The sequence below is a fragment of the Lissotriton helveticus genome, chromosome 7 (genome assembly GCF_964261635.1).
Source record: "Lissotriton helveticus chromosome 7, aLisHel1.1, whole genome shotgun sequence".
NCBI classification, from domain to species: Eukaryota; Metazoa; Chordata; class Amphibia; order Caudata; family Salamandridae; genus Lissotriton; species Lissotriton helveticus.
Genome location: NC_136068.1, coordinates 121,894,522 through 121,920,349, shown reverse-complemented (window position 1 = coordinate 121,920,349; position 25,828 = coordinate 121,894,522). Strand labels below are relative to the sequence as shown.

The following is a 25,828-nucleotide window of genomic DNA, read 5'->3' as shown; positions in this document are numbered from 1 at the left end:
TCTTACATAGTAGTGGTGAAGAGAGCCGCGGAGGTCCGTGACCTTGAACTTCCCTCTGCGGTGGTTAAGATCAGCCTCATGACCAAAGGGCTTCAGCCTGGGGCTTCCTCATCCAAACCCCTATTGTCCTTTAATGAAGCACTGACTGATGTCCTTCTGGGAACTTAGTCCAAGCCTAGCACAGGAGCTCCTGTGAACAGGACAATTGCCCACCGTCATCGCCCTGCCCCTGGTGATCTAGTTTCCTCAGCTTACACCCAACCCCATAGAACTTATAGTCCAAGTCTCGGCCTCCCATGGCACGTTCCCCGCTGCTCTCTTGGACCAGGAATCTAAGAAGCTGGACACACTTGGGGAGAATATGTTTTCTTCCGCCAGCCTAGCATTGGGGTCAATGAACACTGCATGCCTTTTGGGTCGTTACTCCCAAACCCTCATGGGAAACAGTTGCACAATTGTTGCCTCAGGTCCTGGAGGAGGACTGGGCTGTCCTCACCCAAGCAGTGAAAGATGGGAGAGATGCAGCAAAGTTCTCAATAAGGTGTGGTCTGGATATGACTGACTTGCTGGGCAGAGCTGTTTTGTTGACGGTGGCCTTACCGCACCGCCGCTGTCTGGCTTTTCTGGAGATGTCCCTTTTGTACCGCAGGCCAACCTCTTCGTCGTGCCCTTCGATGAGACTCGTCTCTTCGGGGAGAAGGCAGACACAGCGCTGGAGCGCTTCAAGGACTCGCGGGCTCCGGCCAAGTCCTTGGCCTCTAAGTGACACCCCACTTCCAGTCTGCCTTTCGCCCCTTATGTGGCTATGGAAGGGCTGTACCACTGCGCCAACCACATTCCAGCCACCGCCCTGTACAAGCTTCCCAGGTTGTGCGAGGACGTGTAAGCAGTGCATTCCGAACTCGTGGGAATGGTAGGCATAAGTCGTCTGCCACCAACTCCTTGGCAGCTGAAGCCTCTAAGCCCTCCTAGTTTGGTTCTGCAAGACCATGGGTGCCCAGCTGGAGGGAGAATCCAACATCATCACCTCTACTGACAGTCCATAACATCCGACAAATGGGTCTTTCAGACCATTCGTAGGGGTTACTTCCTCCATTTTCAATCTTTCTCTCTCCCTTTACTGCCATTTCAAGAACGGCTGGTGGAGGATCATCTGGTCTTGCTCCAAGAGGAAGTTAAACTCTCCTGGCGAAGGGGGCTATAGAAAGGGTTCCGATTTATTGATTGATATCAGAAGTACCCAGTGGTTGTTATTCTCTCTACTTTCTGATACTCAAAAAGAACAAAGGTCTTCGCCCCATCCTAGACCTCCGAACCGTCAATCTCTACCTCAAAAAGGAGAAATTCAAGATTCTGACTTTGGCTCAGGTTTTGTCTGCCCTAGACCAAGAAGACTGACTAGTAGTGTTGGACTTACAAGATGCATATTTTCACATCCCTATCCTGCCGGCCCACAGGTGTTACCTGTGGTTCGCGGTAGGCCACAAGCACTTTCAGGTCACCTTGCTTCCCTTTGGCCTTACCAGTGCCCCTCTGATGTTCAACAAGGTGATGGTGGTGGTAGCTCATCTGCACAGGTTAGAGGTTTCAGTCTTCCACTACCTCGACAACGGGCCTTTGAAGGTGGCCTCGCCCCAGACTGTTGTCTCCCACCTCCAGACTACGGCGATCTCCATAGAAAATAACACTCAGTACATCCAGATTTGTCTTAGAAGCCATCATTGTTTTCAGTTAAATGTCTCAGACTCTTTTGTAAGTAACTGAATGAAACTTCCCTCAGGTTGACACATGAACAGCGACTAGAGTTGGAATGTCTTGTGGTTGAGCTCCGGAAGTGTTTACATACATTGCATGTTGCACAAAAACGTTGACCAGTTATAATCGTGATGAATGTGGCTTGTTGGCCACCCGTGATGCTACCTTGTGCAACCTCTTTCCACACAAAGATCAGATTAAGGAAGCTGGGAGTAATCTGATAATGTTAGCTTCACCACTATGGTGTTTTCCTCATGCAGAAAACATAAAATAAAGCTTCACCATTCAATTGTAATTTCATTTGATGACCCGTTCCATTGTAATCTTTTGAAATACTTCCTACTAACAAAGATGTTCGAGCTAATGAGTCATTTTCCACCCAGACTTACTACGATGTTGTGTGCGTACATTTTATTTAACTCCAGTTAGAAATAGTCACAAAGTCTCCGATCCGCAGCTTATGCTCAAACACTTGGGAGCATATTTACTAGGGAGTGGCGAAGCGCAGCATTAGCCACCTTGGCTTAACGCAGCACTCCGCAACTTCCAAAAGGCAGGGCTGCACCATATTTACAAGGATACGGTGCAGCCCTGTGTTTCCCCCTGCGCAAATTTTAGCTGCCTAGCGCCAACACAGACACCCCTGCACCATAGTGCAAGGATGCCTATGTTGTAGGGGAAGATTGTTTAAGAGCAGGAAGGTGTCCCTTCCTGCACATAAACAATCCGAAATGGCATTTTGAAACTTCTGTGTGTACTGCCTAATGCAATACACATAGAAGTTGCAAAACTTTTTTTTTAATGTTTGTGTGCAGGAAGGAACACCTTCCTGCACATAAACAATCAATGGCCTTTTGCTGTTTCTATGTGTGCTGCACAATGCAAAATACATAGAAACAGCAAAAACGAGGATATATGAAACAACTCTCCTTGTTGCGCCTGTTTAAGACCAGGTTATTGTATCAACAGGGAGGAACACAGGGTTAGGACAATTATTTAAAGGGGTCCAATGTATGTGTCCTAGAAAGACTATCAACAAAAAGAAATACAGAGTTCCCCGGTTGCAGTCAGCTAAAGGACTGTCATTGGTCTCTCTCTTGTCGGGTCAAACAGTAAAAAGGTGAGTGTAGTGAACCCTCTCTTGGAATTTTTGGGGTACCTCACACAAGTCGCCGGTTGGACTACACTTGTAATCCCACCCGGTGATCGTTCAGCGTCATCATCGGTACCCTGCCCCTGCGCCAGGCTGGCAGTGCAATGCCTGTCGGGCAACAATACTTGTTGCTCTTTGGCGGGGATCTTCTATTCCTTCGCCAAAGGGTGTGTGGATGTAAGGGGACCATGCAAGGAGGTAATATGTGAGTGTGCAAAAGTGAGCGTGGGTGAAATAAAAGGAGTCAGTGGAGTCCAAAAATTGGGATTTTAATGATATGGCTCACTGCTCTATTAAAAATACAAGGGGTATAGAGGCAGAACTATCAAGGTAGTAAGCCTCATTCAACCCTTGGTGAGTGGATGGTCAACATGTTTCTTGCTTGTAGAGCAATTCGTCAGGACCAAGGGGTGCTCATATGATTTGCAAGGGCTCCCCCGTGATCAGGGGGCCCAGTATACGACCTGGTAGGTGTCGTATGGCAGTCCTTTCCTCAGGACCCTTCCCAGGACTAAATGGGAGAGAGAAGAGAGAAGTGTACTGTTAAGGAGAGACCAGAGAGACATCTGCCTCTATACCCCTTGTATTTTTAATAGAGCAGTGAGCCATATCATTAAAATCCCAATTTTTGGACTCCACTGACTCCTTTTATTTCACCCACGCTCACTTTTGCACACTCACATATTACCTCCTTGCATGGTCCCCTTACATCCACACACCCTTTGGCGAAGGAATAGAAGATCCCCGCCAAAGAGCAACAAGTATTGTTGCCCGACAGGCATTGCACTGCCAGCCTGGCGCAGGGGCAGGGTACCGATGATGACGCTGAACGATCACCGGGTGGGATTACAAGTGTAGTCCAACCGGCGACTTGTGTGAGGTACCCCAAAAATTCCAAGAGAGGGTTCACTACACTCACCTTTTTACTGTTTGACCCGACAAGAGAGAGACCAATGACAGTCCTTTAGCTGACTGCAACCGGGGAACTCTGTATTTCTTTTTGTTGATAAGACCAGGTTATCCCTGGTCTTAATTTTGGGGCTGCCCCATATTTATACTGCCCTTGTAAATATATAGCAGCATCAAAATCAATGGGTGTTGTGGTGGAACGCTCACCGCAACACCCATTGCCCACCCATTTCACGCTAAGTATAGCGTGAAAGGGGGCCTTATTCAAAAGGCGGCGATAATCCAAGTTATATGGCTTAACGCTACCTTGATAATAAGGCGAAGCCCCTATTACCACCACAACGTCAGAAAAGTGCGTTGTGATGGTGATAGGGGCTCGTAAATATGCCCCTTGGTTTCAACTGTTATCCAAAATCATGATGCCGAATGTTAAATCATCAAGAAATTCTTCTCTGCACCAAGACTCTGACAATCATTTTTCCATTGGATTTGAGGACATCATTACATCACATGGCATGTATTTGTAAAGCACAAATTCCCCAGTGTATTTCTGAACACCATATAACGGATGTTTGTTAGACATCATTTTGTTGACCACTGGAGAATGAAGGACTGGGTTGAACTGCTGAAATTCTAACCCATGGCCACGTGGTCAACCATAGAGCTCAGCAGCAGAATTGAGCCATCAGAATCGCTAAAGAACCCGGATGTTCTGATAGGTGTTGCACTTCGGTGCTGAGCAGTGCTCGGCACTGAGCCATTAATTAGATGCATTCAGCTTCTGAATGGTTGAAAAAAATATTAGACGATGGACACTACAATGAAAACTTGAAATTATCAAACTATCCCTTTTTTCCACCCTCTTGTCATTTGACTCATTTCACCTAAGGGACGTATCCCGCTCTTAGGGGCATATTATCAAGGGGGTTTATCTCCGCTTTTCTGATAGATACATCTGCCGTGTGGATTCCTCACCTTGTGAATACCCCCTGCGTCAGCAACATTCGGAAATTCTTTTTTCGTAGCCTCGCGCCGACGTGGACTCCTGACGTCATAGAGACACGACCTCGCTCGCGACTCCGCTGACGTCACCGACGCCTATAATAGGCCCACGCCGGCGTGATGACATCAGTTCCCTTTTTTCCGCGTCGTCGACGCTAACGGTTATCGGGAATCTCTGTAGCCAACGGATACTTTGTTGTCTATATTGTTGCCATTTTCTGCTTCTCTGTATCCTGTCTCTTCGACAATGTCTTCGAAAAAGACCGGCTTCAAGCCTTGTAGAGAATGCGGCAAAATGATGTCCATTACCGACCCACACAGCGACTGCATCTGGTGCTTGAGCTCGGACCATGATGTGGAGGACTGCTCTTCGTGTAAGAAGATGAACCCGAAGGCCTTGAGGGAGAGAGAGGCGAAGCTCCTGGTGGCTAAGATGAAAGCTGGAAAGGAGAAATCGTCGAGGTCTCGTTCTCGAAGGGCGAGGTCGAAGTCAAGATCGAGGTCGAGGTCTGGATCTCGAGGAAGGTCGTCTTCGAAGTCGGCTTCTGATCGTGTTTCAAAAAAGAGGAAACATAAGAAGAGGAGACATGAGTCCCGACGTCGTTCTGGTAAGGAGTCGGGATCGAGGTCGAGGTCACCGAAGAAGGTACGTTCGAAGGTGGTGACCGTTGATGTTTCGGATCCAGAACCTGAAGGTGAGGCCTCCCCTTCTGAGTCACGGGCGCCGTCTCCGGCTCCGTCTCCGACTCCGAATCCGGCTCCGAGTCCATCTCCGGCGCCGTCCCCGGTCCGAGATGAGGAGGAGCTTCGTGAGGATGGGGGTTCCGCGCCCTTAGGTGAGCCGAATCCGAACGCTCCTCAGGACAGGCCTGAAGGTTTTCATCCACCATTTCCTGCCCCAGGCCAGGACCCTTCTGCGTTTCTCAACGCGATGTACGGAGTCTTTTCGAGGGCGTGGTACCCCTCTGGTGCACCTTCGGGTCCCATGGGTCCTTTGGCTTTTAGCTTAGGAGTCCCTCACTCCTACCCTCCGGCTCCGTTTATGCCTTACATGCCGGCTCCGACGCCGCCGTGGCATTTTCCGGCTCCACCGAAGCCGTCGACGCCGGTTCCGGCTTCGCCTGCTCCGAGTCGTCCTCGAACACATCCCTCTGAGCCTTCGGATTCGATCCCGACGTCGATTCCGAATCCGTCGGAGCCGGTGGTGGATCCGATGGCAAAACGAGTCAAGATGAGATCCAGAAGAGAGGCTCAACGCCTTCTGGAGGAAAGGAGGTTTTTGGATTCACAATCTGACGTTGAAGAGGGTGAATTGGATGAAGATGCTTTTGAGGATTTGGCAGACGCAGGAAGCCTGGATTTCTCTCCAGAGTGGGAGTTACCCTCAGGTTCTAGCACTCCTTCTAAGGACGTTCAACCCTATCATTTAATTATGAGGAAGGCTGCCAGTCTCCTTAAGTTGACTTTGCCTACAGCAGAATTCAAATCTAATATTCTGACTGAAGTATTGCATTCTCCGAGTTCAGTGGTGGAACCTCTTCTTCCCTTCAATGATGCTCTGACAGAGCCCATTCTAGAGGTGTGGAAAAAACCTTTGTCGGCTCCAGCTGTCTCTAAAAGTGTAGCCAGAAGATACAGGGTTGCCCCTGAGGATCCTGCCTTTTTAACCTCTCATCCTTCACCGGAGAGTTTGGTCATTCAGGCTGCATGCTCCAAAAAGAACGTTAGTGCTTTCCCTCAGGTTCCTTTTGAGAAGGAGGCAAAGAAGCAGGATCAGGTGGCAAAGAAGTCCTTCTCCTCTGCCAGTATGGCATTGAAGTCATCAAATGCCACTTGCTTGATGGGGAGATATTTACACGCTCTGATGGACTCTTTGCGTGTTCTTGTTCCAAAAATTCCTGATGACAGCCGGAAGGATTTTGAGGAAGTCATCTCTGACGCTCAGGCAGCGGCTCGCCAGGTCATTCAGAGCGGTTTGGATACTGTAGACTCTGTGGCGTGCATTATGGGCACTGCTGTCGCTACTAGGAGGTCTGCCTGGTTGAAATCTTCTGACTTTTCGGCTGATGTTCAGGCGACATTATTAGATCTTCCTTTCGATGGTTCAGGCCTCTTTGGGAAGAAGGCTGATGCGGCCCTTGAGAGGTTTAAAGATAGCAGGGCGACTGCTAAATCCTTGGGTCTTCAAGTGAGAGGCTCTTCAACTGGCAGAAGATTCAGGGGTTTTGGCCGCTCTTCCTTTCGGAATTTCCGGCAAGGCCAGCAGCAGCAGCAGCAGCAACAACAGCAGCAGCAAAACTCCTTGTACAGGTCATACAGGGGAAAGCAAAGAGTGCGTCCTCGTGGATGTCAGGCCTCTTCCTCCTCCACTTCCTCCAACCCCCCTGCCCCTGAGAAGCAGCCCTAGATCCGACATTCAGGATCATGTGGGTCCGGTTGGGGGTCGGCTTACCCATTTTCTACAGGATTGGGAATCGGTTACGTCAGATCTTTGGGTTCTCAATCTTGTAGAAAATGGGTATGCCCTTCCCTTTCGGGAATTCCCTCCCAATTTCCCTCCTTGCCAAGGGTATTGCTCCGAGGAGCATCTGTCACTTCTGCAAGAGGAAGTTTTGACTCTGATAAGAAAAGGTGCGATAGAGGTGGTCCCAGAGCAGGAAAGGGGTCAGGGATGCTACTCCCGGTATTTCCTGATTCCGAAGAAGGATGGCAGGCTTCGTCCAATCCTGGATCTCAGGATCTTGAATCTCTATCTGAAGCAGGAGAAATTCAAGATGCTCACCCTTGCTCAGGTTCTTCAAGCGCTGCAAGAAGAAGACTGGATGGTGTCGCTCGACTTGCAGGATGCTTACTTTCACATCCCAATCCTGAAGTCGCACAGGAGGTATCTCCGTTTTACGGTGGGATCGCAGCACTACCAGTTTGCGGTCCTTCCGTTTGGACTTACTACTGCGCCTCGAGTCTTCACCAAGGTGATGGCAGTGGTGGCGGCGCATCTCAGGGGATCAGGGATTCCAGTATTCCCTTATTTGGACGACTGGCTGATCAAACTGGAGTCGTCAGAGAGAGTGCTCCATCATTTGCGAGAGACAACCCAGTTGTTGTACAGGTTGGGTTTTTCAATAAATGTACCCAAGTCTCACCTGGTGCCCTCTCAGCGCAACCTGTTCATAGGTGCGGTACTGGACACAACCGTATGTCGTGCATTCCCTCCCCCTCAAAGGATTCGCGACATACGGGAGATGATTCCTTTGTTTTACAATGGAGCGGTCGTTCCAGTCCTGAAGGTCCTTCGCCTGCTCGGTCTGATGGCTTCATGCATTCTGTTGGTCAACCATGCACGCTGGCACATGAGGGCGCTCCGTGCCTCCGCAAGCAGTGGTATCAGCACAGCGGAGATCTCAGGGAGTCAGTGAGGATCTCCAGAGAAGCTGCAGCGGATCTGTCTTGGTGGGGCGTGGAAGGCAATCTGTCCCAAGGAAAGCCTTTTCAGCTTCCCCCATCGGTGGCCACGGTGATAACGGATGCATCCACTCTCGGGTGGGGTGCTCATCTGGGGGATCTGGAGGTCAAGGGCCTTTGTTATGTTATGTTAAAACCACACTTTTTGAGCGCACGGCTACCCAGAGAGGGTGTCCCGGCGCTTTAGCAAAGAGGCCTGAACATAACCAAGAAAACCCAGAAGCGGAGCACTATAGACGCACCGATTGTGCAGAGAAAAGGACGGTCTTCAGTTCCTTCCTAAAGGCCAGAAGGTTGTTGGCCTTGCGAAGTGAAAGAGGGAGCTCATTCCAAAAACGAGCTGCCATGAACTGAAAAGATCGCCCACCCATCCGCACTCGTTTGATCGCTGGCACCTCCACCTTAGCCAAATCCGCAGATCTCAGCTTCCTCCGAGGAACATAGAAAGCAATGCGCTTCCTGAGGTAGGCTGGGCCCGTAAGATGGAGGGCTTTAAACGCCAACGTAAGGATTTTAAACCTAATTCTGCACAGCAGTGGTAGCCAGTGCAACCTGCCACGCAACAGAGAGGCGCTGACTCTCCGCGGAAGGCCAAAGATTGCCCTGGCCGCTGAATTTTGGACCATCTGCAATCTGGACACGAGGTATTTAGGCAGTCCAGCAAAAAGTGCGTTAGCATAGTCTAAGCGCGATCCCACAAGTGCTTGAACAATGTTCTTGCGGTACTGTAGGGAGAGCAATGGGAGAAATTTCCTCACCATCCTGAGGATGCCGAAGCATTTCCCTGCTAAACTCGTGATATGTGGGCGAAAAGAAAGATCGTCGTCTAACACGACTCCCAGATTTTTTGCTTGGGAGGAAGGTTTCTCAGGGGGGAACATGTCCGGGGGCCACCACGACTTCCAACCAGGGTCCGGGGCACAGCCAAAAAAGAGCTGCTCGGACTTGTCCGAGTTGCATTTCAAGCTCTGATGCTGAAACCATGCAAAGACTGCACTAAGACAGTCTTTGATTCTGCCGCCGTCAAAATCCTCTCCCTTACTGCAGGTAAACAGGAGCTGGGTGTCGTCAGCATATGAGATAACCCGGGCTCCGAAAGCCTCCGCGACCTTCGCCAGAGGGGCCATGTAAATGTTGAAGATGGTGGGGCTCAAGATCGATCCTTGAGGCACCCCCACCTCTAGCGAAGGCATTTCCGCGGAAAACGGAGGAGCCCAGATCACCTGTCGACGGTCGGTTAAGAAGGATTGAAACCAATCCAACACCGTCCCCCGCAGTCCTATCTCCCTGAGTCTTAAAAGGAGGCCTGCGTGTGGGACGGTGTCGAAAGCCGCCGACAAATCCAGTAAGACCAACATAGCCTTTCCCCCAAGATCAAGCACCTCCCTGATGGCGTCGGTCACCTCCACAAGAGCTGTCTCCGTGCTATAATTAGCACGGAATCCAGATTGGGAGTCATGCAGCAGATTGTTATTCTCAATGAAGGTGGTAAGAGTATGCTGAACATGCTTCTCCGCGACCTTCGCCAGAGCAGGGAGGAGAGAGATCGGTCTATAGTTGGCCGGCTGCAGGGGGTCAAGGAGAGGTTTTTTGATCAACGGAAGAATAAGAGCATGCTTCCACTCTCTAGGGACCACTCCAGAGCTCAGAGACAAGTTAAGCAAGGGGTTCAGCAAGATGTTTACAGCTGAAGCCACATTGCTCAGGCATTTAGCCGGACAAGCATCCAAGGGGGATCCAGATTTCAAACGGGAAAGCAGCTCAAGTGAGGTTTCACAAGACAGGGGAGGGAACACCGCTAAGGTGGGCCCAGCCTCTGCTTCAGCAGATGACAAGAGCTTTTGATCGCTCCCCGAGACCACGACAGCTTTCGGAGGCCCTACCCTGCCGAAGGAATCCTGGATCTTTAAGATCTTAGCAGCAAAAAAGTCAGCAAGCTGCCTGATCCACTCCTCAGAATGAGAGTGTACACGGGCGCCAGCAGCAGGATCCACGAACTCCTTCACAATACGAAACAGTTCCCTGCTCGTATTGTCAGCTTGATCAATTCTACGCTCATAGTAGATCTTTTTAGCTTTGGCGATCTGTTTATGATATAATTTTGTAACACCCTTGTACCTCACTTTCTCCTCAGGGTCGTACTTGCGCCGCCAGAGTCTTTCCGCCTTTTTGCAGTCTTGGCGCATTTTCCGCAAAATGGAGGTAAACCAAGGAGCAGAGTCCTGGCAGGGAGCTATCCTGGCTGGCTTCCGAGGGGCAAGCTCCTCGAATCTTCCCTGAAGCCAGTCTTGGACTACCGACAGGTCAACTTCTAAGTTCCCTGTCAAGGTACAAGGATGTAAACAGAGAGCGTCAGCGAGCATATCAGCTGTCACCAGGTGGAACGCTCTTGATAGGCGAGTCCCATCCCTAGAAGCTCTATGGCTAGTCTGACACTCAGACAGCACAACAAAGTTTATTAAAAAGTGATCAGTCCACAGAACCGGAAGAGGGGGGGACGCTTTAATCGGTACTGTGGAAAAGATTAAGTCAAGCGTATGGCCCTTAACGTGAGTGGGCCTATCAATGAAAGGGGCAAGGCCAAACATCCCAGTGATATCCCGTAGTTTAGACGCTTTAGCATCAGTAGTTGAGTCCATGTGCACATTTAAGTCGCCCAACAGCACACAGTGCGCCGAGCGCATGCAAGGTACTGACAGAGGAAAGGTTGCTTCACATCAACCTTCTAGAATTGCGGGCGATACGTTTGGCGCTCAAGGCCTTCCTCCCTTCCCTTCGCGGTCAGTCTGTTCAAGTCCTGACGGACAACACGACCGCGATGTGGTACGTCAACAAGCAGGGAGGGGTAGGGTCGCAATGTCTCTGCAGAGAGGCTCTGCGTCTCTGGTCCTGGGTTCAGGACCATCAGATTTGTCTGATGGCAAATCATCTGGCCGGTGTGTTGAACGTTCGTGCAGACAGTCTCAGTCGGCAGTTCTCTGCCGACCACGAGTGGAGGCTTCACCCGGAGGTGGTTCATGACATCTTTCGGATGTGGGGGACTCCTCGGGTGGACCTGTTCGCCACTCACGAGAATGCGCACTGCCTGTCTTTCTGCAGTCTCCAGTATCCGATGCAAGGAGCCTTGGGGGACGCGTTTCAGTTGAGTTGGAGAGGTCAACTCCTTTACGCGTTTCCCCCCATACCCTTGATTCCTCGGGTTCTGAGGAAGATTCGCCAAGACCGGGCCCAAGTCATATTGGTCGCCCCGGATTGGCCAAGAAGGGTGTGGTATACAGATCTACTCCACCTCTCCTCTCACCCGCCGCTCCGTCTCCCTCTCAGGGCAGACCTCCTCTCTCTGATGGAGGGGCAGGTTCTACACCCCCACCTCCAGACATTGCACCTTCATGCCTGGAGATTGAACGGGGCAACCTGAATTCCTTTTCCCTTCCGCCTGACGTTGTGGATGTCATCTTGTCAGCCAGGCGTGACTCCACTAAGTCCATCTATTCTTATAGATGGTCGAAATTTGTCACGTGGTGTGGGGAAAGGTCTGTTGATCCTTTGAAGGCTCATTTGTCTAATGTTCTCCAATTTGCCCTTTCTTTGGCGCGGCAGGGTCTTGCGGTTGCCACGGTAAAGGGTTACCTGTCGGCGCTGTCGGCTTTTCTCTGCTTGCCTGACCAGCCTTCTCTTTTTAAGTCTCCTGTGGTCTTAAGGTTTTTGAAGGGTCTTACTAATATGTTCCCTCCTTCACCTTTCATTGTGCCTCAGTGGGATTTGAATCTTGTATTGACCTTTTTGATGGGTGCTCCCTTTGAGCCTCTCCACAAATGTCCCATGAGGCTTCTTACCCTTAAGACAGTCTTCCTGGTTGCAATAACCTCGGCAAGGAGGGTTAGTGAGCTTCAAGCTCTTAGTTCCAAGCCCCCATTCCTGACCATTCATGCTGATCGAATGGTTCTTAGGACCAGGGCTGCTTTTCTGCCTAAGGTGGTAACTCCCTTCCATCTAGGACAGTCCATTACCCTTCCTACCTTCTATCCTCCCCCTCACCCTTCCAAGGAGGAAGAGAGACTGCACCGTCTGGACCCTAAGAGGGCGGTGTCCTTTTACTTGGACAGATCCAAGGACTTTCGTTTGGAAGACCAGCTCTTCGTTGGATTTGCTGGCTGCAAGAAAGGAAGAGCGGTCCATAAAAGAACTTTATCGAGATGGATCGTCCTCTGCATAAAGATCTGCTACTCTTTGGCCGGTAAGGAACCACCAGAGGGTATAAGGGCTCATTCTACAAGAGCTAAGTCTTCATCCTCAGCATTGGCTAGAGGTGTACCTGTTGAGGATATTTGTAGGGCGGCAACTTGGTCTTCCCTCCACACTTTCGCGAAGCATTACTGCTTGGATTCCGAAGTGAGGAGGGACGGCCACTTTGCTCGCTCTGTCCTTTAGGATTTCCTGGTTTAGAAGAGTGGACACCCTCCTCCGGGAGTGGGGACTGCTGTGGGACTCTATTCACAAGGTGAGGAATCCACACGGCAGATGTATCTATCAGAAGAACAAGTTACTTACCATCGGTAACGCTTTTTCTGGTAGATACAATATCTGCCTGTGGATTCCTCACTGACCCACCCGCCTCCCCGTTGTCCACTCTTCTATGCCAGAGTTACTGTAATGTAATATATATATATTTTGTTGTCAAGGAAATGTTTCAATTGCTTTCCTGCTTTTGCTTAACACTGTGTGTTTTGCTTTGAGTATTGTGTACTGTGTATACTTGTATATTTCTACTGTCATTGGTCCGTCCGTGTGCCTCGATGGCACGGAAAAAAGGGCGGAACTGATGTCATCACGCCGGCGTGGGCCTATTATAGGCGTCGGTGACGTCAGCGGAGTCGCGAGCGAGGTCGTGTCTCTATGACGTCAGGAGTCCACGTCGGCGCGAGGCTACGAAAAAAGAATTTCCGAATGTTGCTGACGCAGGGGGTATTCACAAGGTGAGGAATCCACAGGCAGATATTGTATCTACCAGAAAAAGCGTTACCGAAGGTAAGTAACTTGTTCTTTTGGCTTTAAAAGCCAAGAAAGCGGAGATAAAATGATCTCCCTACTACCTAGCTGTCGCTAACACCAGTTAGCGACAGCTAGTAGGAGATAGCGACCATCTTGGGCCCCACTTTGCATGTCAGTGATATTTATCACTAATGACATGTAAAGTGGGCGTGCCAAGATGTTAGCGACTGGAAACAGTCGCTAACATCGCTATCTCCTATTACCAACTTTTGGAGATATTCGCGCTAAGCGCGAATATCTCCAAAAGCTAACACCTGCCCATGAGCAGTTCTTAGCCATGTTATCCAATGGGAGGTGGATAACATGGCTAAGATCATTAGCTCGATAATGCATGAATATCGCTGACTTTTCAGCGATATTCACGCATTGCGGCCGTTTTTTATCGCATTTGCGATAAACCTTGGTAATACCAAGGTTTATCTGCGGTAAAAATCGCCGCGACTTAGCGGTAACATTTTCTCTCTAACCAAGCAATAGCGATAATTATCGCTATTGCTTGGTAATATGCCCCTTAATGCTGTCAAAAGATAATTTTGAACAGGGTGAAGAAACAATGAGTTAACGCTTTAAAATACTGACAGAAGCTGATCAATTAATGTCTTCCGATGAAGTCAATACGTTCTGTGAAGACCGAATTGCCATTGCACCGGCACAAAGGGCTCAATTCTTGGACCTATGTAGTTGTATTCCAACTTCACAAAATGAACTTGTGCCATTCGGTAAAAAATCAATGAGTAAATGCAGCGTAATTGTGCACTTGGACATTTATCCTTATTTCCCTGTGGAAACCCAGTGGTGTTCCCTTTCTTTTCCTACCCTGCGAAGGTCTTTTACCGAAGTAAATCTACATGTGCTTTGCGATAGAGAGTGACCATTGCTTCCTGGTATTGCATTTTGCAGTAGTACCCCCCAGAAGGCACACTGTCCCAGTAGCGGCTGCTACCAAACGGGGGTGGGGAAGCGAGGGGCACAAGTGGGGGAGCAGAATGAAAAAAACACCTGTAATACGGCTAACCGGTCCCAGGATGCTTGTTTCCGGTCCAGGTAAGACATGGCTTGGCAGTTCGGGCTGGACTGTTCCCATGAGGCACAGGGTCAGACTGATTTGCATATAGCCATGTCTGAACTGGGGTGGCTGAGTGAACTAAAGAATGGTGAGGGATTAACCCCAGATCAGTTGACTGGGGGTGAGTGTTTGATTTGTTCAAGCGCTCCGTCCATCATCCCCTTTTGTATCGCTTTGTTCGCCCTAAGTGTGGCAGGGTATGCTCAGACATGAGTCCCTTGTTCACTTGGCAACTGGATTCAAGATAGCCTGGCTGATGAGGATTATGAATCCGAAACCGGTCCCAGGATGCTTGTTTCTGGTCCAGGGAAGACATGGCATGGCAGTTCGGGCTGGACTGTTCCCATGAGGCACAGGGTCAGACTGATTTGCATATAGCCATGTCTGAACTGGGGTGGCTGAGTGAACTAAAGAATGGTGAGGGATTAAACCCAGATCAGTTGACTGGGGGTGAGTGTTTGATTTGTTCAAGCGCTCCGTCCATCATCCCCTTTTGTATCGTGTTGCCTCTCCTATGTCCTCTTCTCTTCTCCCATGCAGCAGAAGCACACAGACTCTCAGATTCCCCTGGCCAATCACAACGCTGCTTTATCCCAGCGTTGTGATTGGTCTGAGCGCCTTGGATCAGGGGTCAGACAGGGTCTGGGAGGCTGTGCGTATTCCATCTAGGCTGTAATGCAGCTTGGGTGGGGAACATGCAAAGTGCGCATGACTGTTTGCCCGTTCCGAGAGGGCCGGCCAAAATGACATGCACACTTAGGAAGTGCCTACCACTCCGCCCCCAGCTCTAAACAGCCCAGCCCTGCCCCAACCAACTGAGCCAGTACCGTTAAATAAAATGATAACATTGCATTATTATCATTGTATTTTTCCGTTTTGAATTGCTCAGTGCGGTGATGCTCCTCCGCCTTAGCGGAGGAGTTGCCACTGCACTGTCCTGTTCATAGACCCAAATTCACGTCTCCATAATCTATCATAATTGCCATCCATCCCTTCTCATCAGTTAAATGTATGAAAATGCTACAAATTCTGGTTCCGGAAAATAATTAGTATCACAAAAAAAGTAACCCATAAGGTTCAGTTTGGATTACCACGAAGGTTACTGAGGAACAATGAATAGTTGAATGTTCCGGTACCTTAAGAATAGATTCACAAGACAATCCAAATAATGGAAAACGTGTGGTAATTCTGGGATCTCAAAATAGCATGAAGCGAAAATTGTTATTCCCAAAAATATTTGTGGGGCCTAGATATATACGAAATCTTGTCACCAAAACTCAGATAGGAAGCTATCTCTTTAGTTCACAAAGACGAAGAATAGGTGACTAATTATAGTAGCTCTTCACTGACTGAATTTTTTATATTCATTGACAATAGAACATCAGGATGCTGCTACCTTTTTTGAATATATGACATTTTCATTAATTTAAATTATTTTGTAAAGAACGTATGCATTCTGAATACATTTCCTATTGTTTGTTTTATGCCAATCATTAAAACACCAAAAACATTAATCAGAAAGTATATAATATTAGAAACAGCACTCCCAACTACAAAGAACTAAAAAGGAAATGGAGCTGTTGTGCATAGGCTTTGACCTGTGTGAATTTTGACTCTGCCCCTTTAGGGATTCCAGAACTCCAAAGTCTCAGAATGCACAGTAGGGTCAGTTAAGTAATTATCTTACTATTGGACTATTACATTTCATATTTTTCTTTTGGTAGAACGGTTGTACCAATGAGGCCCTCTCCTCACCTGTTTTTTTTCTGTCACCAGGCCAGCTCTTTTTTATTTATTTTTTTATGTTTATAAATGTCAAATGTGGTAGGAACCTATTTTGTTGGAATGAATAAGCACTTTGTGTGTTCTGTCTTCCACACACACCATAGAAGAGTGAGGTCTTTGTCAGGATATGCTATGTAAACAGTTAAGTCTCAAATAGCTATTCACCTCAGTGCACAAATCCTACTTAGTTCAGGGTCTACATGAAGTCCCTAACCACAGCAAAATATTTGCAGCGACATGACTGCCACATCTCTGGCCTCTGTGCATAACATGATATGATAATGATGTGATATTTATTTATAAAGCGTGAAAATACCCAAGGGAGACCTGGCACTAGAGCAGGGCTAAAACATCTACTAATCGAATAAAGCTACAAGATCAACCCTTAAACCAATGAGAACTAGGTAGAGACTAATATTCAAGAAACTACGGTTCTCATTTGTTAAAATATATATATATATAAGATATGAGGCTGAATAACGTTATGTAGTAAAAACCTTATTGAGAATAACTAACAACACACCACCCAAAAACATATGTGTATATATATACATTGAGGATCTCAACCATAATGAATTGAACCTAAGGTTTACATTTGACATAAGTGAGATGGAGGTGCACTACCTTGATCTAAGGGTTTTTGTCCACAAAGGCAGGCTGGAGACGACCCTATATAGAAAGCCGACAGCCGGCAACAGCATATTACATGCTGGAAGTAGCCACCCCCCCAGTCTGATTCGTAGCATCCCCTACGGGGAACTGCTAAGATTAAGACGAAATTGCTCCTTGGAAGCTGATTTCATCTTAGCAGCCAAGGAATGTGTAGCTAGATTTTTGGTTAGAGGATATGACCAATCTCTGTTGGATGATACCTTCAAGAGAGTATTGAGAATTCCGAGGAAACATCTACTAGCACAAACGTCCAAGATCAGCGAGGAGTCAGATTTGAATACCAAATTTCGTATGATTACCACCTACTCTGATGAAGCAAACAAATTAAGACAAATTCTTACAAGGAACTGGCACATACTCCGTACGGATCCCATAATAGGGGGCGATGTTCCAGAAAAACCTTTGCTGACGTTTAGGAAATCTAAGTCAATAAGGGATAATCTTGTACAAAGTCATCTCATGCCGCTTCATCCTAAACCTGTTGGTACTCTGAAAGATATGAGGGGGTTCTTTCCTTGTGGAAAATGCCGTGCCTGTGAGAACAGTAGGCGGACATTAATATACAATGTTCCGGGTCTTAGCAAACCCAGAATGATCAATAAATTCATCACCTGCACGACTCCATATGTAGTGTACTGTCTGGTCTGCCCCGGCGGATTACAATATATCGGTAGTACAATTAACAACGTAAAACTCCGTATATTGGAACACCAAAGGGCAATCACCAACAAGGACGCAACCTACCCGGTTGCTCGACACTTCGCCAAAGTACATGGCAGCAACAGAGAATTGCTGCGTTACTATGGCATTGATCATGTACCCCTGCATCCTAGAGGGGGAGATAGATTGTTGAGTCTTCGTAGACTGGAGTCCAGATTTATAATAGATTTACAAACTAGGAATCCATCTGGGCTCAATACAGGGGAAGAACTAACAGTACATCTGGGGAGATGATCCTTGAATCTCACCTTGATTATGTCTTTCTTTTGTGATAGATCATGTCCGAAATGTTCCTGATGTAATGAAATGTCTTAATGTGATTCTGAATCTGTGTTCATTAGACAAGGCATTTTCAACTTCCTTCTTAGCCTTTCAATCTCTTTTTTTCTTATTGCATTATCATTCTCAAATGTTCATATGTTTACTCACAGCGTGAGTACTGAATACCGCAAATAAGAACGATGAAAACTGGTATTATGCTTTATACTAATAGATAATGCAAAGCATGACTTTCTTAATTTTGCGCTTTTTAGAAGCTCGATTGAATGAATTTCTTGTAACTTTATCTCCGGAACACATTATGTTTTGTGATGCCGGAGCTATGCCGATACACGGCTGGATTGCAATTTGCCCCCGGTTTAAGTTTACGGTGCAAAGGGTTATGTATTTGATGTTTGAGAAAAAAAAATTCCTTTTGGTAAATTCAGCCAGTGCAATGCCGATATACGGCGATATTTTAGTGATTTCTGGCAGTGGTTATTAGCCTCTATAAAAAGTACATAATATGCAGACATAGATCTAAGGCATTTGCCAAATGAAAAATGTTATTTATACGATTGCATGTAAAAATATGTAAAATGGCTGCCACGTTTTACCAGTGTTTCGTATGAAATGTGCAAGCACTGAAATCCTGTCCGCTCTCAGTTTCAACTAGGGCGTTTACAAAAATGAGCCGTGAGCAGCATGTTGCTGACACTGAGGAAGGACTTTTGTCTGAAACGCGTCTGTCATCTCTGCCGTAGACTTTGAATAAACCCTGTTGCCGTACCCGGAGTGCTTAAGTCTTCTTTTACAAGCTGTGAGGGGGACTGACGAGCTTTAATATATATATATATATGTAGATTCTAATGAATAACCCATAAAAATACACATACAAATTCGAGCACAATGTAATGTAGTGCCAGAGCCATAACATAGCCAAATACAAAGATTATAAAGTAAATATTGGTGAATGTTTTAGTAATAAACAGTATAGGGATCTCAAATTAATCCATGTTGTCATTCCAAAAGGTCCTTGTTTGTTACTTGAGCAGATCGAAGACGTTTCGACCCTCACATTAAATAGTGTGGTCTCATCAGGACCAATGGGTTAGAGAGAAAGCTGTAACAAGTAAGGTAAGGTTAGAAAATGGTGGTGGTCGATGTGAAATAAGTACAATGTATTTCAAAACGTGTACCAAAACAATTTTACTGAAAACCTGAATATGAAAAAAGAAATGTTTCCAGTATAGCAGGGTGCACATAAACACCTCAGTTCAATGAATAAATAATGAATTTACTCATGCAGGGGTTGGGCTTCTGATGGTAACAACAAACCATATGGTGAAGTTATAAATGAGGCACAGGCCAGCACAAACAATCGTTTCTATAACTCACCCCGAGCAACAGCGCCTGGACTGAAATTTTTTATAATTACATTGGGTTCTCAGGCTATCAGTGTGGAGGAAGGCAAGAGAAATGTGCCTCAATAGAGCGATGCACAGTGCAGGCCAATTGTCACTGTCAGAAACAATCGTGCTTTTGTGAGACTCATTGAGGGAGTGGATTGAGAACGAGGCTTGAAACGCTGTCCGTGTTCCAAACCTCGAGGCAAGCATGAAAGAAAGAGGGAGGTGTTGTCCAACATTGAGGAAAAAATACACAGAGGCATGCAATCTAGCAAGAATATGTGGGTAGGTACTCATATATTCATTTTAACCATAAAACAGCTCAGGACCAAAAATAAGGGCCATGAATGGATTTGCATAACAATATGAGACAGCGATTAATAATAACATAATAACAACATTGCAAACGGCCTCATGAAACACACATTTTCACATTGTCCCCAAACCTGACAAACTGCAACCCAAATGTACATAGAAGTTTCATAATACTGATAAGATTACATAAGTCAGAGTCTGTAATGCTATCAAATCATTAAGAGCTATATCTAGTGCAAATTCATATCAAGTGTCCCTAATGCACAGTATCATGTCCATAGTTAACAACACTTGGAGTTAGGATAGAAAACCTCTCAATTCCTTGAAGGAAATTAATCTCTTTAAGAAAGAGTTACACACCGTGATTCAATGTAGGATGAGGGAGAAGTCCCCTCCTCTCAAAGACATCCTAGTAACTTCAAGCACTTGCCGTCTGATGTCATTGGTTGTATGCCACTGCTTAATACAGTGTGAGACCAGGGGAGCTGTGGTAACTCCACAGCATATCCTACTACAATGTTGTCCAATCTGAGTCTTGACTTGTTGCGTTGTCTGGCTAATGTAAATCAAGGGACAAGGACACCATATGCAATATTCCACATTGGTGGTATTACAATTAAAAACATCTTTAAATTCTACATTGATGGAATCGAGTTTAATTCTGTAGGTTTCATTGTGAATTTGCACACAATGCAGCCCACACTATTGTAATGTCCTCATAGAGTTGAGAGACCCCATAGAGTTTGATAGTACTAGACTTCGAGACCTGCAGGCCTGCAGAGTGTAATAAGTGGTCTTGGATGTTTCTAACTGTCTTAAAGGGAAACATTGGTAGATCCAATGAAGGGTCTACACTTTGCGATATATATGCCAGTGATTCCTAATAGACACTGTCATCTTATTTGAGAGAGAGAGCAAAATTAGGGACATGTAAGTTTAATAAAATCTTTCTTTTCTTTTTAAGAGTTCTTGTTGGCGAATATACCAGGCTGTCATGAGTGCTGATTTTACTATTTTTTGCGGATAGCCTCCTTCAAGTAATCTGTCTTGCAGGATATAGGCTTCCCAAAAGTAATTGAATTCGTGGGTACAGTTTTGTCTAAGCCTTGAAAATTTACCATAAGGCAGAACATCTCAGAGGAATGTTCCTCTCAGTCGGTTTCCTGTATTGAGATGATACCTTCATCATTCCTAATCAGGTCTAGAAAGGTAATTTGTTGATTATTCCAATGACAATTAAATTGAAGGTTAGTCTGTGTTGTTTGAGATGTGTCAAAAATGAATCAAGCTTAATGGCAGAATCTACCCTTATGACAAAGTCCATCTATATAACAAATCCAACATTTTATGGAGGATCCAAAGGGATTTGTTTGGATTAGGACATATTACTGTTCAAATGAGCCTACATTAGTGATATTCAATAGGGTTGGAGCGATAAAAAGGGCCCATCGATATCCCTCCACTTTGTTGGTAATATTGATTATCATATTTGAAGTAATTAGCTTTCACAGCAATTGTCAGAAGGTCAGTAATAAATGTGGTGGGTAGCCATTGACAACATGTTAAGTAATCTGTCTGATCTGTTGTTGTGGTATATTAGTGTAAAGAGAGATATCTAGAGTCACCGGCAATTCGCGTTGAGGATCAAAAGGAAGGCCTTCTACCAGGTTAATCTGAAAGGGACACGTTAGTGATAGATTCCTTACCTTAGAATATCCCCAGGCGTCAGACAGGATCTGGAAAGTTTTTCGTCAGCAGTACCCCTGCGCGTCGGTAGGTGGTGTCGTGCAGCTCCGCGTCCGTCGCTGGCGTCGTAAGCGCCGAGATGACGTCACGAAGACTACTTAGGCGTCACCCATGTGCGCTAACGTCAGTTCTTTCTTTTTCCGCAACAGCAACCGCAGATCCGGTTAGAGCACGTACCCTAGTCACTTTTTGACTAACTTTTTTGAGACTTTTGTCTCTACTTCTTTCGAGTCTTTGACTCCTGGTGCCACGTAGGGATGCCTGGGTTTAAATCCTGTCGGGCCTCTCGGCATATGATGTTGGTGGTCGACCCCCATGGCGTCTGTCTCTACCGTCTGGAGTGCGACCATGACCCCCGGTCATGTTCCGACTGTCTGGCCATGGCACCGAAGGCTTTGCGGGAGCGGTCCCGAAAGCTGCTGGAGGCCCGGCAGTCGTCTCCGTGCCGTTCGAGGTCCAGGGGCCGATCGAGGGACCGACCACGGAGCCATCACCATCGCTCCTCGGGGTCGAAGTCTTCGCACTCAGAATCAGGTAAGAGACATCATAAGAAAAAGTTGAAGAAGCGTTTGCGCTCTCCGACGTCCCCCTGTCGGTCTCCGGACGCGGACGAGGGGGCCAGGAGTACTTCCCCCGTGGCTCCGTTGGAGCCTGTAAGTCCCATGGCCTACTCACCTTATCCGTGTCCGTCGGCGACTCCGGCCCAGGTGCAAGAATTTCTTGCTGCCATGGACCCCCTTTTCAGGCCTCGGTCTCCCGCCGGTGCGTCTTCGGGCCCCGCGGTCCTAGCTAAGTGCCCTTGCTTGCCGCCGGTGGCTCCAGACCCGCAAGGTCCTCCGCCGGCGGCTCCGGCGCCGCAGGGTTCGACGCCGGCGGCTCCGGCCCCTTCACCTCCTGCTGCTCCGTTCCCGGCGCTGCAATGGGTCCCATTCGTCCCACCTACGACCTCCAATTGTGCTCCGGGTTGGGACCCTAATTGGGACATGGAGCCGGATCGGCTCCAACTGGCGCCTTTGGACCATTTATATTCCCTGTCCCTCCCGGCCGCAGCAGCCTGTGCCTCGGGCGGTGGAGGAGGGGGACGACTGGGAGTGGTCTGAGGACCCTCTTGCACAGCAGTGTGAGTCTGAACAGGAGTGGGCGGAGGAGTCAGAGGATGCAGGTGGCCTTGACCTCTCCTCTGAGCCTGGTTTTCTGTCTCCTCCTGCTGTCATGGAGGAGGGGGCCACATATACTGTGGTGCTCCGTAGAGCAACTGAGGCCCTTGACCTTGATCTGCCTACTGTCACTCTCAAAACCAACCTCCTCACTGAAGTTCTTCAGCCGGCGGCAAGTTCTATGGAGCCTCTTCTTCCATTCAATGAGGCGTTAACTGATGTTTTGATGGGCACCTGGTCTAGACCAGCCTCAGGGGTTCCTGTGGATAAGAACGTGGCCAGGCGTAATTGCCCGGCACCGGGTGACCCTGCCTTTTTAACAAACCATCCAACTCCGGAGAGCTAGGTCATCCAGGCCTCCACTTCCCAAAGTGCATTCCCTACCGCCCGCTGGATAAGGAATCAAAGAAGCTAGAGCAGTTTGGCAAGAAATTGTTTTCTTTTGCCAGCTTGGGGCTGCGGCCAGTCAACACCGCATGCCTCTTGGGCCGCTACTCTCACGCTTGGTGGGACACTCTGGCCCAGACGCTGCCCCAGTGTCCGGAGGAGGTTCGGGCTGTAGCTGTTGCTGAGGAGAAAGACGCCACAAAGTTCGCCATCCGGTGTGAGCTGGACACCGCGGACTCTCTGGGTAGGGCGATCTCCACGACAGAGGCCCTACATTGCCATGCCTGGCGGTGGTCCACAGGGTTTTCAGGGGATATTCAGAGTTCCCTCATGGACATGCCCTTTGATGGTACTCGCCTGTTTGGCGATAACGCAAAAAGTGTGCTTGAGCGTCTTAAGGACTCTCGGGCTACGGCCAAGTCCTTGGGTCTCTCCACCACGTGCCCGGCCAAGTCTGCCTTTCGTTTTCGTGGCCATGGAAGGGGCGCCCCTACACGTTCGTTCAGCCAGAACCCTGTGCAGAACCATCCTCAGCGCGGCTGCGGACGTGGTGGCCGCCGTGGCGGCACAGGGGGCCAGCGTGCGGGTCATTCCACCTCCGCTCCTGCAGCATCCGCCTCAAAGCCTTCCTAGTCTGTGCTTTGGGGTGCACCCCTCGCCGGTGGGCGGCAGGATTCAACATCACCTCCCCCACTGGCGTTCTGTTACTTTGGACAGGTGGGTGCTGCAAATCATTCGAAGGGGCTACTCCCTCCCCTTCGAGTCTGCCCCCTCAGCCAAGCCACCTCAGTTCCGCTGCATGTCGGGGATCAATTTGCACTTCTCCAACAGGAAGTCACAACCCTCTTGGCCAAGGGGGCCATCGAGAGCATTCCTGGGCCAGACGTAGGTCGTGGTTGTTATTCCCACTTCTTTCTGGTCCCCAAGAAGGAGAAAGGGGGCCTGCGCCCCATCTTAGACCTCAGGAACGTCAATCGCTTCCTCCTGAAGAAGAGGTTCAAGATGTTGACTCTGGCTCAGGTCTTGGCTGCCCTCTACCCTGGAGACTGGATGGTAGCGTTGGACTTGCAGGACGCATTTTTTCATATTCCCCTCCTCCCGGCCCACCGGCGTTACCTGCGGTTCACGGTAGGCCAGGAGCATTTTCAGTTTGCCGTGCTCCCCTTCGGCCTTACCAGTGCCCCTTGGGTGTTCACAAAAGTGATGGCGGTGGTCGCAGCTCACATGCGCAGATCAGGGGATTCAGTCTTTCCCTATCTCTACGACTGGCTGTTGAAGGCGGGCTCGCCGCAGGCAGTCGTTTCTCACCTCCAAACTACGGCCGACCTCCTGCATTTGCTGGGGTTTACCATCAAAGTGCCGAAGTCGCACCTGAGTCTTTCTCAGAAACTCCCCTTCATCGGAGCGGTTCTGGATTCGACGCGGTTTCTGGTTTATCCTCCCGAGCAGCAAGTCTGGGATGTTCAGGCTATGATTCCGATCTTTCAGCCTCTATCCCGGGTTTCAGTCAGGATGACCCTCCGGCTGCTGGGCCTGATGGCCTCTTGCATCCTGTTAGTGCAACATGCCAGATGGCATATGTGGACTCTGCAGTGGGACCTGAATTTCCAGTGCGCACAGCGTCAGGGCAACCTGTCCGATCTAGTCCAGATTAGGAGTGGGCAGAATTTGCGTAATCGCGATACGCAAATCTCCGGGAAACGGTAAAAAATATCAGCGAACACGCAGAAATTCCACGAACACGCGGAATTGCTTGTTCGCGATGCTTTTTACTGTTCGAAATCGCTGTTTGCGTGCTCGGGAGAAATATCTCGCGAACACACATTTGAGAACGCGAACAAGCAAAAAATTTTGTGAAGTCGCTGAACGCACAGTTTTGGGCAAATTTACATTCTGCACGGAACGCGAAATTACCCAAATTCCGCAAATGGAACGGAATTTACCGCCCAAGCCTAGTCCAGATCTCGGAGGACACTGCACGACAATTGCAGTGGTGGCTCACGAATCGCGATTGGGTCAATGGTAGATCCCCCTCCCTTCCCCAACCGGAGCACACAGTGGTGACGGATGCGTCCCTCCTGGGATGGGGCGGCTACTTGGGAGAGGCGGAGATCAGAGGCCTCTGGTGTCCAGCGGAGTCCCAGCTCCATATCAACCTTTTGGAGCTTCGGGCGATCCGACTTGCACTAAAGCATTTCTTCCCTCTGTCCAGAAAAGTGTGGTGCAGGTGTTCACGGACAACACCACCACCATGTGGCATTGCAACAAACAGGGCAGGGTAGGGTCGTAAACCCTATGTCAGTAGGCTCTGCGCCTCTGGACATGGCTGGAACATCAAGGCATAACCTTGGTGGGTCAACACCTGGCAGGCTTTCTGAATGCCAGGGCGGACGAACTCAGCCGCCGGTGCATGATGGAACACGAATGGCATCTGAACTCGGACGTGGCACAAGGTCTCTTTCTGCAGTGGGGAGAGCCTTGGTTAGATCTATTCGCCACCAAAGAGAACGCGCAATGTAATCAGTTCTGCGGTCTGTTCTACATCTTTTCGCCTATACCACTTCTGCCCAGAGTGCTGAAGAAGATTCGGCGCAACCGGGCCCAAGTCATCCTTGTGGCTCCGGATTGGGCACGAAGATACTGGTATCCCGAGCTACTCAGCATGGCGATCGATCCCCCGATCCGACTGCCTCTTCGGGAAGATCTTCTGTTGCAGCAGCAGGGGATGGTCCTCCACCCGAACCTGTCCAGCCTCCACCTACATGCATGGAGATTGAGTGGCGACAGTTGACAGATTTCGAGCTTCCTCCCGAAGTCTGTGATGTCATTCTGGCATCCAGGCATCCCTCCACTAAGACGGTATACGCCTGCAGGTGGAACAAGTTTGTGGCATGGTCACAGCGAAGGCTATGGATCCCCTTTCTGCCCCTCTTTCTGAGCTCCTTCTGTTCCTTCTTTTTTTGGCCCAGCAGGGCTCTGC

At 48.5% G+C, this 25,828-nt stretch overlaps 1 protein-coding gene across 6 annotated transcripts in view; it reads left to right on the top strand.

Moving 5' to 3' along the window:
• Positions 1–25,828, top strand: part of TCEA2 (transcription elongation factor A2) — a 620,358-nt gene that overhangs the window by 527,263 nt on the left and 67,267 nt on the right. The window contains exon 10 of one of the 6 annotated variants that reach the window (XR_013598494.1): positions 18,867–18,971. The exons of the other annotated variants lie outside the window; for them this stretch is intronic. The gene's annotated coding sequence lies outside the window, so the exon portion shown is untranslated. The remainder of the gene's footprint in view (positions 1–18,866; positions 18,972–25,828) is intronic. 6 annotated transcript variants of the gene reach the window in all.